Source organism: Salvelinus alpinus, chromosome 17, assembly GCF_045679555.1.
Source record: "Salvelinus alpinus chromosome 17, SLU_Salpinus.1, whole genome shotgun sequence".
Classification (NCBI taxonomy): domain Eukaryota; kingdom Metazoa; phylum Chordata; class Actinopteri; order Salmoniformes; family Salmonidae; genus Salvelinus; species Salvelinus alpinus.
Window position 1 is genome coordinate 2,900,317 of NC_092102.1, and position 14,708 is coordinate 2,915,024.

The 14,708-nt window shown below is 42.4% G+C and overlaps 1 protein-coding gene across 1 annotated transcript in view; it reads left to right on the forward strand.

Annotated features, from left to right (window-relative positions):
- Positions 1-6,435: 6,435 nt before the first annotated feature.
- The window catches only part of LOC139541962 (leucine zipper putative tumor suppressor 2 homolog), a 43,781-nt gene continuing 35,508 nt past the window's right edge, over positions 6,436-14,708 (forward strand). Inside the window, exon 1 of the mRNA XM_071346899.1 lies at positions 6,436-6,821. The gene's annotated coding sequence lies outside the window, so the exon portion shown is untranslated. The remainder of the gene's footprint in view (positions 6,822-14,708) is intronic.

The following is a 14,708-nucleotide window of genomic DNA, read 5'->3' on the forward strand; positions in this document are numbered from 1 at the left end:
ATCATTAAGTTTGCTGACGACAACAGTGGTAGGCCTGATCACCGACAACGATGAGACAGCCTATAGGGAGCAGGTCAGAGACCTGGCAGTGTGGTGCCAGGATAACAGCCTCTCCCTCAACGTGAGCAAGACAAAGGAGCTGATCGTGGACTACAGGATAGAAGGGCCGAACATGCCCCCATTCCCATCGACGGGGCTGTAGTGGAGCAGGTCGAGAGTTTCAAGTTCCTTGGTGTCCACATAACCAAAATCATGGTCCAAACACACCAAGACAGTCATGAAGGCACAACAACACCTTTTTCGTCTCAGGAGACTGTAAAGATATGGCATAGGTCCTCAGATCCTCAAAAAGTTCTACAGCTGCACGATCGAAGAGCATCCTGACCGGTTGCATCACCGCCTGATATGCAACTGCTAGGCATCCGACCGTAAGGCGCTACAGAGGGTAGTGCATACCCAGTACATCACTGGGGCCAAGCTTCCTGCCATGAAGGACCTATATACTAGGCGGTGTCAGAGGAAGGCCCACAAAATTGTCAGAGACTCCAGTCTCCCAAGTCATAGACTGTTTTCTCTGCTACCGCACAGCAAGCGGTACCGGAGCACAAAGTCTAGGTCCAAATGGTTCCTTAACAGCTTCTACCTCCAAGCCATAAGACTGCTGAACAATTAATCAAATGGCTACCCGGACTATTTACATTGACCGCCCTTTGTTTTTACACTGCAGCTACTTGCTGTTTATTATCTATAAACAAAGTAAAGTCACTTTACCTCTACCTACATGTACAAATTACCTCGACTAACCTGTACCCCTGCACATTGACTCTGTACCGGTACTGAATGGGGTGCGTACTGGCGGCAGAGAAGTCAGGCGCAGGAGAGCAAAAAACTGTGTTAACAACAACGCATTTTAATAATAAAAACCACTGGAAACAGAACAATAAATCAATGGGTACAAAACCCGTCGCACACCAGACATAACGTGCACAAGCACTTACAATAAACAATTTCAGACAAGGACATGGGGGGGAACAGAGGGTTAAATACACAACATGTAATGATGGAATTGAAACCAGGTGTGTGGGAAGACAAGACAAAACAAATGGAAAATGAAAAGTAGATCGATGATGTTTAGAAGGCCGGCGACGCCGACCGCCGACCGCCGAACGCCGCCCGAACAAGGAGAGGCACCAACTTCGGCGGAAGTAGTGACAGGTACCCTCTGTATATAGTCTCGTTATTGTTATTTTATTGTGTTACTTTTTACTTAATTTTTTCCTTTAGTTTATTTAGTAAATATTTTCTTAACTCTTTCTTGAACTGCATTGTCGGTTAAGGGCTTGTAAGTAAGCATTTCATGTTAAGGTCTACACGTGTTGTATTCGGCGCATGTGACAAATAAAATTAGATTTGATGTTACTTGGACAATTTTCTTGTCCTGCTAAGCATTCAAAATGTAATGAGTACTTTGGGGTTCGGGGAAAATGTATGGAGTAAAAAGTACATTATTTTCTTTAGGAATGTAGTGAAGTAAATGTTTTCAAAAATATCTATAGTAAAGTAAAGTACAGACACACCAACAAAGTTACTTAACTAGTACTTTAAAGTATTTTTACACCACTGAATGGAACCCACAACACATGCTCCAACCAACTACGGCATCGAAACCACATGAGCGTTACACACTAGGATGCATCACAAGGGCTGTGATCTGCAGGGTCAGAAAAAATAGGGTGGTAAGCTGATAAGAGAGTAGATCACATGATAGGTGATTTTGTGCTGTCCTGATTTCCTATCATTGTGTCAGAGTGGCTGAGCAAGGTAGAAAGGGCAGTTAGCCATTGGGCTCAGGTGTCAGGGGGTCAGCAGAGAAACGGTTGAATGCATTGAGGGGAAAAGAAAGCTCACTGATGTAACCTGGTCCCAGATCTGTTTGTACTGTATAGTCAACTCCTATGGTCGTTGTCATGGCATGGTAGGTACTTGTCACCAACAGAACGTTATGTATATGGGGCATACAACCATCTCATATATGGCACATGGAAATCATAAGAGGGTGGTTTACGGAGATAGGTGGGATGGACTGAGAGCAGCTGAGGGGTGGTTTTAAAAGCTCATGTTCTATAATACACTGCTCAGAAAAATAAAGGGAACACTAAAATAACACATCCTAGATCTGAATGAATGAAATATTCTTATTAAATACTTTTTTCTTTACATAGTTGAATGTGCTGACAACAAAATCACACAATAATTATCAATGGAAATCAAATTTATCAACGAATGGAGGGCTGGATTTGGAGTCACACTGAAAATTAAAGTGGAAAACCACACTACAGGCTGATCCAACTTTGATGTAATGTCCTTAGAACAAGTCAAAATGAGGCTCAGTAGTGTGTGTGGCCTCCACGTGCCTGTATGACCTCCCTACAACGCCTGGGCATGCTCCTGATGAGGTGGCGGATGGTCTCCTGAGGGATCTCCTCCCAGACCTGGACTAAAGCATCCGCCAACTCCTGTACAGTCTGTGGTGCAACGTGGCGTTGGTGGATGGAGCGAGACATGATGTCCCAGATGTGCTCAATTGGATTCAGGTCTGGGGAACGGGCGGGCCAGTCCATAGCATCAATGCCTTCCTCTTGCAGGAACTGCTGACACACTCCAGCCACATGAGGTCTAGCATTGTCTAGCATTAGGAGGAACCCAGGGCCAACTGCACCAGCATATGGTCTCACAAGGGGTCTGAGGATCTCATCTCGGTACCTAATGGCAGTCAGGCTACCTCTGGCAAGCACATGGAGGGCTGTGCGGCCCCCCAAAGAAATGCCACCCCACACCATGACTGACCCACCGCCAAACCGGTCATGCCGGAGGATGTTGCAGGCAGCAGAACGTTCTCCACGGCGTCTCCAGACTCTGTCACGTCTGTCACATGTGCGTGTGAATCTGCTTTCATCTGTGAAGAGCACAGGGCGCCAGTGGCGAATTTGCCAATCTTGGTGTTCTCTGGCAAATGCCAAACGTCCTGCACGGTGTTGGGCTGTAAGCACAACCCCCACCTGTGGACGTCGGGCCCTCACACCACCCTCATGGAGTCTGTTTCTGACCGTTTGAGCAGACACATGCACATTTGTGGCCTGCTGGAGGTCATTTTGCAGGGCTCTGGCAGTGCTCCTCCTTGCACAAAGGCGGAGGTAGCGGTCCTGCTGCTGGGTTGTTGCCCTCCTACGGCCTCCTCCACGTCTCCTGATGTACTGGCCTGTCTCCTGGTAGCGCCTCCATGCTCTGGACACTACGCTGACAGACACAGCAAACCTTCTTGCCACAGCTCGCATTGATGTGCCACCCTGGATGAGCTGCACTACCTGAGCCACTTGTGTGGGTTGTAGACTCCGTCTCATGCTACCACTAGAGTGAAAGCACCGCCAGCATTCAAAAGTGACCAAACCATCAGCCAGGAAGCATAGGAACTGAGAAGTGGTCTGTGGTCACCACCTGCAGAACCACTCCTTTATTGGGGGTGTCTTGCTAATTGCCTATAATTTCCACCTTTTGTCTATTCCATTTGCACAACAGCATGTGACATTTATTGTCAATCAGTGTTGCTTCCTAAGTGGACAGTTTGATTTCACAGAAGTGTGATTGACTTGGAGTTACATTGTGTTGTTTAAGTGTTCCCTTTATTTTTTTGAGCAGTGTAGTTATGACTGAAAATACTATTTATAATATATACTGGATGTGTTTAAGTGCTACCTATCCAGATGTAATGTATATCAAATAACTACACTGAACAAAAGTATAAAACGCAACATGTAAAGTGTTGGTCCCATGTTTTATGAGCTGAAATAAATGATCCCAGAAATGTTCCATATATAAACAAAAAGCTTATTTCTCTCAAATGTTGTCTACAAATGTGTTTACTTCCCTGTTAGTGAGCATTTCTCCTGCCAAGATAAACCTGACCGTTGTGGCATGTCAAGAAGCTGATTAAACAGCGTGATCATTACACAGGTGCACCTTGTGATGGTGACAATAAAATACCACAAAAATGCAGTTTTGTCACACAACACAATGCCACAGATGTCTCAAGTTTTGAAGGAGAAAGCAATTGGCATGCTGACTGCAGGAATGTCCACTAGAGCTGTTGCCAGATAATTCAATGTTAATTTCTCTACTACAAGTCGCCTCCAACGTCGTTTTAGAGAATTTGTCAGTACTTTCAACCCACCTCACAACCGCAGACCACGTGTATGGCGTCGTGTGGGCGAGCAGTTTGCTGATATCAACGTTGTGAACAGGGTGCTCCGTGGTGGCGGTGGGGTTACGGTACGGGCAGGTATAAACTACAGACAACGAACACAACTGCATTTTATCTATGGCAAGTTGAATGCACAGAGATACCGTGATGAGATCCTGAGGCCCATTGTCGTCCCATTCATCCACTGCAATCCCTTCATGATTCAGCATGATAATGCACGGCCCCATGTCGCAAGGATCGCTACACAATTCCTGGAAGCTGAAAATGTCCCAGTTATTCCATGGCCTGCATACTCACTAGACATAACACCCATTGAGCATGTTTGGGGTGCTCTACATCGACGTGTATGACGGCGTTATGCAGTTCACTCCAATATCCATTGAAGAGGAGTGGGACAACATTCCACAGGCCACAATCAACTCTGTGCAAAGGAAATGTGTGCGTTGCATGAGGCAAATGGTGGTTTTCTGATCCACGCCCCCAACTTTTTTTTAAGGTGACCGTGACCAACAGATGCATATTGGTATTCCCAGTCATGTAAAATCCATAGATTAGGGCCTAATGAATTTATTTCAATTGACTGATTTTCTGATATGAACTGTAACTCAGTCAAATCTTTGAAATTGTTGCATGTTGCCTTTATATTTTTGTTCAGTATATATTTAGCTATGTAACTAGTGTTTAAAAAAAGTGTGATGTATGTGAAATGTGTGTAGAATGCACAAGAAAAAATACAAATTTAAATAAAGATCTGGTTGGGTGAAGCAAGTGGCCTCCTAAGTGTTCTACACATGTCGTGTCAAGTGAAACAAGAGCAGGAGGAGAAGGCTGGAAGAGGGTGTATGGTCAAAGTCTGTATCAACATTATAGAACATCTCCGGTGTGGTGTGTTTACCCTATACAACCCTGATCATATCCATGTGTAAAAATTGGCAATCTGTGTGAGCTATTAACGCAGAAGCTTCAGTTTACAATAGGCAAATGATCATTTATGAATGTCTCTTTGTTTAAGTTCCTTGGCATACGATGCCATTGTGATTTATTGTCATTGCATGCACTGTGCTATGTGCTCATAACGGAAACTTGGACAGGTTTCAAATGAAGGAAATATATTCTCAAATGACCTAGTCTGTGTGCATTGCATTGCCACTGAGTGACCGTTTTGAGTTAAATGAGTTATGTTCATTGGCCAATTACTTTTGGATGATTATTTCCATTCTGCAAGTTGAGCTAACCCCCCCCCCCAAAAAAAAACACTGGATACAGTGGAAACGATTATCACTCAAATTACAGCTAAGCAAGCTGTCTTGAAATGATAAACATCTTGAGCATGCACCCCTGGCTAAAGGAAAGTGAGAGCAGTGGAAAGACAAAAACACAAAAAGTCCCATTGCTCATACTGCAAGAGAGAGAGAGAGAACATTCCGTGGTTTGCAGAGCCTCGTTGTTAATACACTTGCATCCAATTTACACAATTATCAATGAATGTAACAAAAAGGCTCCTCAAATTGTCCTGTGGTCAAATAAGTAGGCCTATGGTTGAATTTCCCCTCATTCCTTGTATGGCTGATTTATTTAGAATTATCTGTATTGCTGCCTGGAACCCTACCCCAGGGCACAAAGCAGCCTATTGGTAAATCCAATTACTGTGAGAATGGTTTTCAACTCTGTTCAAATAAAAGCAAGCTTGAAAAATCTGGCATGCTCATAAAGTGTGTGCACAGTTGTGTGTGTGTGCGTGTAGGGAGCATTGTCACTATGCAGTGTCTCAGGATAATGTAATTTGTACCCGGTAACGGGTCATGCTGAGTTCAACAATATAAACTTTAGTATGTGGAAGAAAAATAACATTCTACCACCGTATATTACAGTATATATGTGGGCTTGTTTCATTTCAGTGAGTAAAAGCTGGTCTATGACGATAGAGGCGAGTCAGGTACGACCTGGTTTTACATATTTAGAATAGAGGGGAAGCTGTTGCGCTAAAAAAGGTAGGGAAACTGTGTTACTTATCTTCAGGACAAACAATTTTATAATGAAGTAACCTGTTCATTTACTTATGACAGTCAGAGTGACATGCTATGTGTGTAAAATCTTACATTGAAGGTCACTATTGGTGGTTGTGAGGAGCTGTTATTGTCAGGAAATCATCAGTTCCACTTGTCTGTGTTTCACTGCACATTCAGCATCACAAAAACAGCGGTCATAGACAAGGCAAGAGACCCATTCTTCAACTCATTGGTCATCACATTACTTGAGCCAGTGGTGGTGAAGCTATTGGGGGCTGGGCTCAGTAAGACAGACTCAACGGGCATTTTTCTACAAGCGTTCAGCACAAATTCAGCAGTCGGTGTGCTCGAGCGCTCACATCAACAACACGCGACATCGCGTTCGTTACAAAGAGGAAGAGACGGAAATGTTACGCACGAAAAAACTTTTCCAGCTACAAACGATAGATTATAAGAACAGTACAAGACAGAACACCCACGTCAAACAGTTATTTTATGAAGAATTTACCAAACGGTCAACCTCATCCTGAACTTATGCAGCGAGGCTTTTCATGGTAAGTTTTTTTAAATGCTGCAATATGTAACTTTTTGAGCGACCTGACAAAATTCACATAAACGTGATATATAGATCTGTCATTCTCATTGAAAGCAAGTCTAAGAAGCGGTAGATGTGTTCTATGTGCGCTATTTCTATGCTTCATGTTTTTAAGATTCGTTTTTGCTTTCTTTCGTTTTTGTACAACAGCTCTAAACAGCTGAAAATACAATATTTTTGGTTATGGAAAATATATTTCACAGTGGTGTAGATGGTACAGTGATTCTCTGCACTATAATTGCTTGTTTGGTCACATAAACTGAAATTAGGCGAACTATTAACATTTATGCAATCAGGAAATGGTGCAACGATTTCTGAAAAGGGCATCTTTAACTTATACAACGTTGCAACCTGTGTTATTATAATATGTTGATTAAATGTACTTTTATAATAGTTTTTGTTCACAAGAGACTGAGCGTCCCATATGGGAATAGTAGAAATGTTGAAAGAAGGCAGTGTAGCCTTTTGACACAGGTGTAGGCTGTCATACTTTCTGTGACAACTGTCAATTTCTACATGACTTCTTTAAAAAAATAACTAAACTTCTCTGATAAACATATCTTTATACTGTCAGGCATGTAACATGCATGTCATGGCATGTGTAACTGACCTTTGCATTATTGACCTATCAGGATAAAGACAGAGTAAGTTGTCAATAACTGGCTCAGGACAGGAATGCATAATGGCAATGAGTCGTTTTCATTTTACCGTCCAAACGCATTGTATGCAGCCGGCAATACATTTGTGGACCGTTAGCTAAACATTCTCTATTCAGCCTGCATAGGCTTTGATTTCCTCCATAACTTTATTTAAAGGGCAAGAAAGTTGAAAAAGACTGGGAATATATGCATACTTTCCTTATGAAACACAATTTTCCACCACCATGCTAGAATGGCTAAACGCTAATCCCAAACTGTGTGTATCGCGTTCAGCCAATCAGGTTGAAACTCACAGACCGGGGGTTCCGTTTTATTTTACGCCTGCTGTGCAGCGGTAGGTTAGGGGTGTAAAAACAGACTGCTGCAACACACCATTCGGGATTAGCATTTAGCGACTCTAGTATGGTGGTGGAAAATGGTGTTTCGTAAAGAAAGTATGCATATTTTCCCTTTTTTCCCCCCCTCCTCGCCATTAAATGAAGTTAAGGAGATAATCGAAGCCTATGCAGCCTGAATGGAGAATGTTTTAGGTACGAATCGGTCCATGAGGGATACGAATGTATGGCCAGCTGCATACAGTGCGTTTTGGACGGTAAAATGAAAACGACTCAATATCGCCGCCGGCCTTTGGGCTAGGTTTACAGGAGATGTTAAATTTAGCGATTCTCCTTTATGCCCAGGAAGAAGCCACATAAATTGTTGGTTAGAGCAACAGGTGGATAGTGTTTTTTTAGGCCTGTGTTCGGCTGAGTCCATGTTCGTTTTGAGTGCTTGCTTGTGTCATTTGTTAAAAAAGCATATCCTCTTGTCTGTATGTGTGACTGCTGCCTGTCCTCGGACATGAATCCTCTGTAAACAAAGACAGAGCACTTTGCTAGCTAGGGAAATGGTGCCTTCGGAAAGTATTCACACCCCTTGACTTTTTCCACGTTTTGTTATTAACAGCCTGAATTTAGATTACATTTAGATTTTGTCACTGATCTACACACAATATCCCATAATGTCAAAGTGGAATTCTATTTTTAGTTCCTATTTTTAGTCAGTAAGTAACCCCTTTATAGCAAGCCAAAATAACTTCAGGAGTAAACATTTGCTGAACAAGTCAGATAATAAGTTGCATGGACTAACTTTGTGTGCAATAAGGGTGTTTAACATGATTTATTTAATGACTACCCCATATCTGTACACCACGCATACAATTATCTCTAAGGTCCCTCAGTTGAGCAGTGAATTTCAAGCACAGATTCAACGACAAAGACTAGGGAGGTTTTTCCAATGCCGCGTAAAGAAGGGCACCAATTGGTAGATGGAGAAAAAAAAAAGAAGTAAAATAAAAGCTGACATTGAATATTTTTGAGCATATTGAAGTTATTAGACTTTGGATGGTGTATCAATACACCCAGTCATTACAAAGATACAGGCGTCCTTCCTAACTCAGTTGACAGAGAGGAAGGAAACCGCTCAGGGATTTCACCATGAGGCCAATGGTGATTTTTAAACCAGTTACAGAGTTAAATGGCTGTGATGGCAGAACTGAGGATGGATCAACAACATTGTAGTTACTCCACAATGCTAACCTAAATGACAGAGGGTAAAGAAGGAAGGCTGTACAGAAAAAAACATATTCTAAAACATACATCCTGTTTGCAATAAGGCACTAAAGTAATACTGCAAAGAAAGGAACATTTTGTCCTCAATACAAAGCATTATGTTTGGGGAAAATCCAACACATCACTGAGAACCACTCTTAATATTTTCAGGCATGGTGGTGGCTGCATCATGTTATGAGTATGCTTGTCATCGGCAAGAACTTGGGATATTTTTAGGATGAAAAGGAATACAACTAAGCACAGGCATTGTATTAGAGGAAAACCTGGTTCAGTCTGCTTTCCAATAGACTTTCCAACAGACAATAACCTAAACCTCAAGGCCAAATATGCTCAAAAGTTACTTACAAGACAACATTGAATGTTCCTGAGTGGCCTAGTTACAGTTTTGACTAAACTTGGCTTGAAAATCTAGGGCAAGACTTGAAAATGGCTGTCTAGCAATGATCAACAACCAACCTGACAGAGCTTGAAGAATTTAAAAAAGAATAATGGGCAAATATTGCACAATACAAATGTATTGCCAGCTGCATACTATGCATTTGGATGGTAAGATGAAGGTTTGCCAAAGGTGATTCTAACATGTATTGACTCAGGGGGTTTAATACTTATCTCATCAAAATATATATTAGTGTTTTATTTTCCATTAATACAATAACAAATAATACAAATCTTCCACTTTGCATTAGAGTATTTTATGTAGATCGTTGACAACAAATGACAAATCCATTTTAATCCCACTTTGTAACACAACAAAATGTGGAAAAAGTCAAGGGGTGTGAATACTTTCTGATGGCAATGTATGTTGTTAACATTTGAATTCAAGTCAAGTGCTTACTTGTGCAAACAGAATGGGGACGCAAACAGTTGCAGAGCCACGGGTTATTTGCATAGCAGACTTCTTTAGAGACATTGTAGGCAGATACAGTGCCTCCTCCAGGTCTTTACCAGGACTGCAATCTCAGCCTTGGGAGGCTTTAGGTGTTGTCAAATTCCTACATACAACCTTTGGGACATGCAATGATTCATCTGAAATTGTTCCCTTTGCTACAGTGAGAGACACTGGCCTTGTTTAAAATATTTGACCAAGAACACATTCTCATTTACAGCAACAACCTGGGGAGTAGTTACAGGGGATGAATGAGCCAATTGGAAGCTGGGGATGATCAGGTGGTATGAGTGCCAGATTGGGAATTTAGCCAGGACACCGGGGTTAACACCCCTACAATAAGCACCATGTGATCTTTAGTGACCACAGAGATTCAGGACACCCGTTTCACTTCCCATCCAATAGACGGCACCCTACATCGGGCAATGTCCCCAGATCACTGCCCTGGGATCTTTTTTTATTTTTTAGACCGGAGGAAAGAATGCCTCCTACCGGCCCTCCAACACCACTTTCAGCAGAATCTGGTCTTCCATCCAGGGACCGACCAGGACCAACCCTGCTTAGCTTCAGAGGCAAGCCAGCAGTGGGATGCAGGGTGGTATGCTGCTGATAGTGTCCTCCCAGCACCTCCCTTCTCACTCTTGCATTTTATTGCTCAGCACAACAATTTACTGCTGTTGGTGCATTTTCATGGATGTGCAGTATCAGTATTTGTTATACATAAGGCAGCAGAGAGCAGGCTTTAGATGTGCTTCTCGGAGGCAATCATCACGCAAAAGAGGCTGCATCTCTTTAATGAAGCGAAAAATGTAATACCTAATCTGGGCTCGAGGACCAAAGGGAATTTAAGACCGGATCTGAAAGAAATACTGTCATTTTTCTTCTGTTCAATGATCAAGTTCATTTTTGTAACCTGTTATACTGCACTGTATGTAGCATTTGACTTGCTTGGAATAGGGACCAGCACTTCAAGTAGTGAAAAGGGTGAGGTAGAGGGCTTTGTCAATAATTCAAAGTAGTGTTTGTCTGTGAGCATTTCGCTGTGTCATGGAGGAATTCCCCTTGTGGGACAGAAGGTGCTTGGGGAATATGAGGAAGAGGGTTTGTGTTGTTTATTTTAACCAGGGCCGTGCCCCCTTCCCTGTTCAGTGGATGAACTGCTTGTGTAAGGGATACATTATTTTTTCCCTTGAAAGATATTGAAACTGAAGGTCAAGTCCCTCTAGATATGAATACCATTAGTATAGGGGATGTTTGTTTGTATAACAGGGAAGGTAAAGTGCCATTGTATTTCTATGTTTACTGTAGTTCATTTCAAATGGCGCATCTTGTAATGTGCTTAGACAGGTACTTTTTCCCCATGTCTTCAGGATCTGTGGGTTGTCTTATGTTTCTCTCCCGCTGCTGAATCCACCTCCTGTTTCTCATTGTAATTTCTGATGTTGCATAGTCCCCTTCCCACTCACTTCACCACAGTATGTTAAACAGTTTAAAGCAACAACGCCATGGGTGGAAAAGTCTTGTTCTTTGTATATTTGGGTTGGGAGAAGTCTATGAAATGACTCAATCGTTTACGAGTAGAGGGAGGGCTGAGCTGAGCACTGACGACTTTATCAGATTGACGAGATCAGAACTTCAGGGAGGCTCGGCCCCTAACCTGAAGGCTAATAAAAGGTTCTGCTAGTGGCTCGCTTCTGTCTCAACATACTGTTGAGATCTTCAGGTCTATTGTGTGTGTGTGTGTGTGTGTGTGTGTGTGTGTGTGTGTGTGTGTGTGTGTGTGTGTGTGTGTGTGTGTGTGTGTGTGTGTGTGTGTGTGTGTGTGTGTGTGTGTGTGTGTGTGTGTGTGTGTGTGTGTGTGTGTGTGTGTGCGAGTGTGTGCCTACCACCTATCTACTTCTATCGGTCTGTGTTTGTAAAAGATCTGTCAACAGTACCACCTACCTTTTTTAGAATGGATCCTTTCCAATGCTTGACGATAGACCACAGATCAGGGCCACTGTCTTAGCCCCAGGCTTTAGTGATGTTCTCAGCACTAAGCTCAGTGAACAGCTGGGCCACACAGGTGTCTGAACGGCATAGACGGACAGGGGACAGTCAAAGGGACAGGGGGAACCCACCAGTTCTCAGTCCCTGGGAAAGGTTGAAGGTCTTCTGAGCCAAAATGTTGGTATAAGATCCAGATAAGCTGGAGATTATTTTAATTGAAGGCTCAATACTGTACGTCATGTCTCATCTTCAGAGGCAGGAGTTTTTCCTGGGCAGGTCACGATGTGGTTAGGATAAACCTAAGGGCCTTGCAACAAAAAAATGTCTTGGTTGGATAGTGTATCCCAATGAACTAGTCCTTCGAGCCGGATCATAAATGGAGTCTCTGCTTCGTGTTTTAAGGAGCGCTCTCAACCTTTGGTTCTCAGTCATCTCCTTGAGTGTCGTAGACTGACAGCCGGAGTACAAACCCTGATATCTCCCGACCGTATTCAGTCACTACTCCACCACTGTAACTACATTAACCTCTTTATCTTGCTCCAAAGCTCTCTCTCTTTCTTTCTTTCTTTCTTTCTTTCTTTCTTTCTTTCTTTCTTTCTTTCTTTCTTTCTTTCTTTCTTTCTTTCTTTCTTTCTTTCTTTCTTTTACATATCACAATATTACTTTTTTTCCCTATGTAGCGTTAGCTAGCGCTTGTCGGTTGTACCTGTGCCAAAACTCTTGTATTTTTCATTTTATGGCATGTTTTCCATCTTATTTTTAAATAGTGAGCCAACATGTGTTCAGCACTTTTATTTCCATGACTGATCAAAGCAATTTTTTTTCATGCTCTTTCTTGTCTCTCTGAGTGTACAAAACATTAAGGACACCTGCTCTTTCCTTGACAAAGACTGACCATTTTACATTTACATTTAAGTCATTTAGCAGACGCTCTTATCCAGAGCGACTTACAAATTGGTGCATTCACCTTATGATATCCAGTGGAACAACCACTTTACAATAGTGCATCTAACTCTTTTAAGGGGGGGGGGGGTTAGAATGATTACTTTATCCTATCCTAGGTATTCCAGGTGAAAGCATTGTTCCCTTATTGATGTCACTTGTTAAATCCACTTCAATCAGTGTAGATGAAGGGGAGGAGACAGATTAAAAGAAGGATTTTTAAGCATTGAGACAATTGAGACATGGATTGTGTATGTGTGCCATTCAGAGGGTGAATGGACAAGACACAAGATTTAAGTTTGTGTCAAGAACTGCAACGCTGCTGAGTTTTTCACGCTCAACAGATTCCCGTGTGTATCAAGAATGGTCCACCACCCAAAGGACATCCAGCCAACTTGACACAGCTGTGGTAAGCATTGGAGTCAACATGGGCCAGCATCCCTGTAGAATGCTTTTGACACCTTGTAGAGTCCATGCCCCGATGAATTGAGGCTCTGAGGGCAAAAGGGGGGAGCAACTCAATATTAAGTTCTTAATGTTTTGTATACTCGGTGTACAGTGAACAATATGTATGGCGCATCAAATCTCAATAAAATCACAGTATTAAATTTCAATAGCCTACATATAGAATCGTGAGAATCACATCGGCACCTAAGTATCGTGATATCTTATCGTGAGGTCCCTAGAAATTCCCAGCCCTAATTTTTACACGGACTGTCAGTCACAAGACTCATGATCTTTGGTGATTGAATGTCAGTAAAATACAATTTTTGTGATGGTTCATTACGGTACTGTTTTGCGGATAGGGCTGTTATTACAGAAGGAACTACAGAATGACATTGACTAGGGGGCTAGGATAGAGCTGGGCGATATGGACAAAAATCCATATTGTGATGAATTGATGTGATTCTTTAAACTATCCTTTTCCATCAAATACTAGTTTGATGGTTATATCCATCAATTGTCCCATTAACAGTTACCCATATTAGCAAACTTAATTCATTTGAAAATTCACAGTTCTATAGTATAGGCTACTTATCGTATTGAACGATGTCTGCAAAATGCCTGCGATAAAGTGGTCGTGTCGATATTTTTCAGTTTATCGTCCCGGCTCTAGGCTAGGACCCAGGGCTGTTCGTTGGGGACAGTTAGACAGACTAGCACCCGGTCTTTGGGTATGGGCCTTTCTTCTTATATAATCAAAGTAATGAGGTATGCATATTTCAATCAAGGAATGTTTATAGGTTAGCCTTGTGTCTGTTCTGGTTACTGTCAATTCAGATTAATAAAAATACTCTGGACACAAATTGTAGAGGTTGAAAAATGACATGGTTAAAATGCAATAGCCTTCCTGAGTGCTTTGTGATTGGCCGCGGTAGTTTGTGTGATGATTACATTCACAGCTGGTGTGGGACGGCCCTCATGAACTATACTCGAATACTCTGGGTGCTTTTCACCTTCCTAAAGTTTCCTGCAGTGCCGTCAAGGTATTAGCCAGGCTTATGGAACTGGGACGACCCTTCCCCGAGGTTGTTTGTTTGGTTATTTTTAAATACACTTTCTCATTGCTCTTGCCTGATTAGCCTCCCACTAAGATAGAAAGGCACACGCGCAGGCACACACACACAATGAAAAGCAGACACTGGTCAGGTGTAGGTGACCCGTTGATAAGCAGAACATAATAGTAGTTGTCCTGTAGGAAGAAGCTGTTTGAGTGATTGGGTGCGATAGGCGAATTGAAGCAGGACGTGTTGTAAGTG